This window comes from Microtus ochrogaster, unplaced genomic scaffold (genome assembly GCF_000317375.1).
Source record: "Microtus ochrogaster isolate Prairie Vole_2 unplaced genomic scaffold, MicOch1.0 UNK16, whole genome shotgun sequence".
In the NCBI taxonomy this organism is placed as follows: domain Eukaryota; kingdom Metazoa; phylum Chordata; class Mammalia; order Rodentia; family Cricetidae; genus Microtus; species Microtus ochrogaster.
In genome coordinates this window covers 6,214,717-6,221,141 of record NW_004949114.1, presented here as the reverse complement: position 1 = coordinate 6,221,141, position 6,425 = coordinate 6,214,717, and positions in this window count along the sequence as shown.

Here is a 6,425-nt window from a genome sequence, read left to right as displayed (position 1 = left end):
GAATGCCAAGACCTTCTCCCCAACATCCAGAACCAGAGCCGTACTTCTTGTGAAGACGGTGTGGATTCTGAGTGGCCTGGCATTTCCACTACTGAGCACCAAGGAACTGAAGCAAAACTAGACCACTCTGTAGGGTTTGTTTAAAAAAGAAAAGGTTTATTGGGGGAACAACCTGCAGGGCTGTCTCATGGGAGTGGAGAGCAGCAGCTTGGTGAGAAACCGAGCTGATCTTATATGGTAGTCAGCAGGATGGGGACTTTGAGCTGACACAGACTGTTGGGGTTAATTGGGAGCTAGGTGCACTTTACCCAACGTAGGTGACCATAAGGTGTGGAGAAGGGAAGTGGCAGGTTTCCTCACAAACAGAAACCCACATCATGAGGTTTCTGGAGAGTGGTGAGTTAAGTTTCTCTTTGACTGGTATGAATCCTACCATGATATTTTGCCTCACTTAGGGTCCAAAGTGACCTTGGACTGAAGTCTCTGAAACTACTAGTCAAAATGAACCGTTGCTCATCCAAGTTGTTTCTCAGGCATATTGTCAGTCACAAAAAGCTGGGTGTCCTGGGGATTTGGTGTGCTATAATCAATACACCAGCAGGTGGGGCTGTTGGCCTTCTGGAGGCTGTGCAGAAGACCTCTGTCTTTCTTCCTGTCTCCCTCTCTCCCATCGCTTTCGCTTTCAGTCTCTATTCTGTTCTTTTTGTTGTCCTTCTTTCTTCTTTGTTGTGGTTACATTTGGAGATAGGGTCTCACCATGCATCTCTGGCTGGCCCAGGCCAGTCTGGCTTCAGTCACAGGTGTACATCATCACATCTGGTTTGACTTTTGTTTCTTTACCCCTGTGGCTTTGAGAGGCCAGTCACGTATACTCCTGAGCTCTGACCTTTTGTAGTGGCTGAATTACGCCACAAAATCATCTGATTCATCTTAATTCCATGCTTAATTCTTAGCTGTATAAGCTAACATATTTATAGGTTCTGGGTTTAGGATGTGGCATCTAAGGTTAGCATTATTATGGCTACTGTATTAAACACCAACACTGTTTGCATCTCTTTTCTTCCTTCCTTTCATTTATTGATATTTCAGGTTTCTAGTGAACAAACTTTTCATACTAAGTATTTTCTCATTGAGATAGTAATTGTAAGTTGATAGGCTGTAAAGACATCTTCTTGTGTTGGTGAAGCTCTTTGGTGAGCCAAAACTCAAGATACCACAAGAACCCCCCTTTCTAGGGAGCCAGCTTCAGCTTGGCAGTTCAGTAGGTCACTCAGGTCTCCCTTCCAGGCAGAGATGACACTATAATCCCCAGGGCACACATCATTGTTTTCCTGACCCTGATGAGCCGCTGATCCAACCGGGACCATGTACATGGTTACTATGGACTTCAGCCATGGGACTATTGTTCCAGAGGCAGCCAGGCCAGTGACATGGGAGGTGTGGTCTGTGAGAGAAGCCATCTTGATGGTGTCGCTCAGCCACACAGGTTCTGGCGGCTTAATAAAGCAGTGTTGCTTACATCAGGAGGAGCTTCCATTTCCATCTCTCATGAACGTAGACGTCTGCCCTCACATTCCTGGTGTCTTTCTGGTTCTCCTCTACTGTGAGGCTGTGCTTCCCCAGACAAACACGGAGGTCACAGAATGCCAGTCTCTCCTGACTATTCTCAATTTGAACACTCATTTATCTAAATGGTTTAGTTATTGGCACAAGTTGGCAATTAATGATTTTTTTTAATTTTTACTAAAACTGTTTTACGTGTGTGTGTGTGTGTGTGTGTGTGTGTGTGTGTGTGAGATGGTATACATGCACAGAGATCAGAAGACAACTTGTAAGAACTGGTTCTCTACTTCCAATAAGTGAGTTTTAGGCCCAGAACTCAGGGCATCAGGTTTGGTGGAAACACCCTTACCCCTCGAGTCATCTTACCAGTCCATAGATTTTTTCTTTTTTGAAATTGTGGGTTCGGTGTATCCTTTTATTACTTATAGTACAAAGTCTCCTCTCCTAGCAAAGTACTTTGTCGTGTTGTATTTGCTCTCCTGAAACAAAAGCTGCAGATAATGTTACATCTATAGACATGGCTGGAAAATCAACCATCATGTAAGGGTAAATAAAGGGGAGATCATTTATAATAAAATTAGTTCCACTGGGCAATTGTTCAAGCACTCTGCTGTTGGAAGACATATTGATGGAATAGGAGCCTCCCCCATGCATAGAGATCTGCACGCTGTTGTTGGAAGACATACTGGTGGAGGAGGAGCCTCCCCGGTGCACAGAGATCTGCTGTTGTCGCCATTGCTGTTGACCCTGGCTGATGCAGTGTCTACTTGTAACTCAAGCTTGTTAGTATCTAACTGCGGCTTGAACAACTCTCAGAGATGTTGCAAACAATGTGAAGCTTAGCTTTCTCTGTAGTTTATTTACATTATGGGTGCATTCCTGGAAATGTCAGTAATATTTAAACTGTAAGTACAGGCTTTCGGGGCTTAGCCATGTGGCCCAGTGGTAGAGTGTTTGTCTACATGCATGAAGTCCTGGGCTTGATCTTTACCATCAACAACAAAAAGACTGTGTTTACATGCAAAAGGGACTTCAGCTCCAGGCTTAGAGGATCATAAGCACTGAATTTATGAAAACTGGGAGGATATACAGAGGGCATGGATGGGGTCCCCACTTCTATGACCTCATTGCAGTGTGTAGCCCATGAAGTCATTATGGCAACTCACAAGGGGTACTTATAAATTTTGCAGACTCTTTCTGGAAGTGACTTAATCCCTATTGAGAATTACTGATCAATGAGATCAGGGTTGTCACTAGGAGAGATGTTGGTAAACTTGGCCTTTGATCAATGCTGCTCAGTGCTTCTAAATATTTAATCTGTTTAGACTCAATGAAACTTTCAATAACCCTACAACATTTGATCTTCCTGTTTTGAAATAGGTTGGGATTAAAGCTTATCAAAATTAAGAAGTTTACCTTAAACACACACACAAACTTGACTAATAAATAAAGACAAGGGAATTTAAAACTAAGCAATTGTGTGCCAAACTTTGGTGAGTACTCACAGCATCCCCACTTTTTATGGTAATAGATTTTCAGTCCTGAATCAATCCCCTTCAGGTACATCACGATTTTGTTACAATTACTGACCGTGACCCATTGAGTCCCTCTCCAGTTGCCTGGCTCACCACACACCACACACACACATTCCATTATTTTTTCACCTCCATCTCCATGGAAAAAATGGTGATATCATAGCTGCTTGAGATCTGTGAGTGACTGTATTAAAGACTGGTGGGAAAGAGTCAGGGCCATCCACTGGAAAGAGTATGTGTATATGTAAAACTGGTTCCGTTCTGCACTCTACTAGCTACGCGCTATGGGAACTAGGCTGAAAATTTAAAATCATACACACAGACAGAGACAGATAGATGGGGCCAGGTGGACATCCTCAAGACAAGAATGCCAAGAATGCCCACTGCTCAGGGGCAGCTTCTATAGGGCTCTGACCACGCCCCAGCTCTCGGGATCTTTCAGCTGCAGAGTCATCAGAACCCACTCCCCTGCCATCAGGGTCTTGTGCTCAGAGCAGCTGCAGGCTGCTCAGAGCAGAGGAAAACAAGTTGTTTACAAGAAATTCAGGATTTGGTGGTCCGCAGTCCCCAACGTGTGTGTGTGTGTGTGTGTGTGTGTGTGTGTGTGTGTGTGTGTGTGAGAGAGAGAGAGAGAGAGAGAGAGAGAGAGAGAGATGTATTTTCTCCAAGGATGTGGTAACGTGGCTACAGTTGCTTGGTAACTATATACAGCTGTGAGTAGATTCTAACCATTGAGATTGGCTTTGCCAGATGACTGTAGAGGTTTCCGCACTTCCTTCTCAGCATTTCCTTCTCGAAAGAATGAGCAATTCAATTCAAGTTTCTTGTTATTGCAAATGGAGCTGCCTGCTCGGCTTCCTACCCCAGACTGCGCTCCTTGGTCCCTCTATTTAGTAGTTCCCAAGCGTGTGTGTCAGATGACATCAGCCTGTACCCTGTCTCTGAATGGAAGCATGGAGTCAAACAGCCTTCTGCCATGAGCTGTACACCACAACCACTTTTCCAGTCCAATAGTTTTATGTCTGCCTGTCTGCAGTCCAGAAGAGGGCAACAGACCTCATTATGGATGAATGTGAGACACCATGTGGTTGCTGGGAATTGAACTCATGACCTCTGGAAGGGCAGCAGGTGCTCTTAACTGCTGAGCCATCTCTCCAGCCCATACAGCCCAATTTTTGTATTTTATTGTTATTGTGCATATATGTACAATGGTGTATGTTTGTGCGTGTGCATACCATGATGTGCATATGGAGGTCAGGAGTCAACTTTGTGGAGTCTGTTCTCTCTTTGCACCTTTCGTGAGTGTCAGGGATTGGTGTAAGGTTGGCAGGCGTTCACGGCAAGTGACCTTACCTGCTGAAATGTCCCACTAGTCCCAGAATCACTTTTGTAAAGAAACTCTGTCCGTGCTGAAAAACAGCTAAGTAAAAATGGGATTTTACTGTGTGACTTTGCCCTGTAGAACTCCATGTTTGTACACAGGAGTGCTGTACTTGGTAAGCCCATTGTCCTTCCCCACATATCATATTTCAGACAAGATGGGACATATTCAGGTGAGGTGGCTGTGGACACTCACCCAGGTGCAAATTCCTTAAACGCAGATAAACAAAGAGTCCTTAATTCAAAATTGAAGTGTGTGGCAGGGTATCCTAGGACTGTTAAAAGCACTTGGCATGAATTAGTTTCTTTGAAGGAAAAAGCTATTGGTGTACCCCATTTACAAGCAAAGAAACTGAGGTGCAGTGTTTAGCCCAGTCAGACAGCTCCTAAACAGCAGTGGTGTTGACAGCCCAGGCATTCAGCTACAGGGCCTGCCCTCTGATGAGCACATTTTTGGCGAGTACATTTTGCTGATCTCCCTGAGGCAGGCCTAGCTCAGAGGCTAGATTAACCACACTGTTTATTGTGGCAGGTGGGTTTTGCATGTGGCACAGCACAGATGCTGTGCTTCTAGCACAGTGGGTAGCCCAGATGATACCAAAGAGCGCAGATGCAAGGATAAGCCAAACTCGGTACATACACAGAACCAGATACTATTGAGCTGTAAGAAAAGATCAAAATCCTGTTATCTGTGCAGAACTCAGAGGCTACTGTGTTAAGTGAAATTAGCCAGACACAGAAAGCCTCATTCATGTGAGGTTTGTGAGACATCTAACTCACTGAAGGACAGAGTTGCTGGCGGGTACTGGAGGCTTGAGTACTTAAAGGAGAAAAAGAAACTGAAGGATATTGGTCAAGGACCACTTGTAGTGATATGGAGAAAAACTGAGAATAAGGAAATACAGAGACAGGAAGCAGATAGCTAATTACCTGGGCTGGGGAGAAGGGTTGGGGTGGGGCTTGGGAATGGTTGTTAGTGGTTACAGTGTTTCTTTCCTGGGTAATGCTCTGAAGTCAATTGTAGGGATGGGCACATAACTCTGAGCAGAGTGGAAACCATCAGCATGTGCACTTTAGGGAGGGTTGAACAATGCCCACGATGCTCTGCCTTCACTCAAAAAGGAGAGAGGCTATCATTAACCGACAAGGAAGGGATATTTAAGCTACTTCTGTGCCTGGAAGATAGTTAAGCAAACACTAGTTTGCTTTTGGATCAGGATTCACTCACACCTTCCTTCTTAGTCACATGCTAGATGAACGCAGGGACTGTACCTTTTCCTCCTTGACTCTCAGATGCAGGCTCTGGAGTCAGACCTGATAGTCCAAGTTCAGTCACTTCAAGTGACCAGTTTGATGTCCTGGCAAGTGAGCACATTTCACGAGGGTTTTGGGGAAGGAGTGAGGCTGTGCTCGGTGCCTCAGTGGCACTCCCCAGCCCCAGTCATAAAGATCAGTTCTGGGTCTTCCATGTCTGGTCATGAGGGTGGACAGGAGTTTGACCTGCCCCCTGCAGAACTCCTTTGTGATGACAAGTAGGCTGGCTGAGATGCCTGGGCCAAGTACCACACAGGTAGCTGCAAAAGCAGAGAAGCTGCCGTGTGCAAGAACAGAGCTAATTGATGGCCCAAGAAAGCTTCTGCCATGCCTCAGAGTGTATTTGTCCATCTTAGCATCCAGGTCTCTATTAAAACACTTCTCTGCTTGCTTAGCAAAAAAACACTTATTTAGAAACCTACTCTCTTTAGTCTCTGAAGCCTGATAAAAGCAAACTAGAGTCAGAAAAACAATCAAGCAAACCCAGGATAACTTGTGAAGCTCGTCTGGCCCTATCGTGGGATGATTAGATAAAGCAAGGGAGAGATGCATCCAGGAATCAGAAAAAGAAGAAGAAGAAGAAGAAGAAGAAGAAGAAGAAGAGGAGGAGGAGGAGGAGGAGGAGGAGGAGGA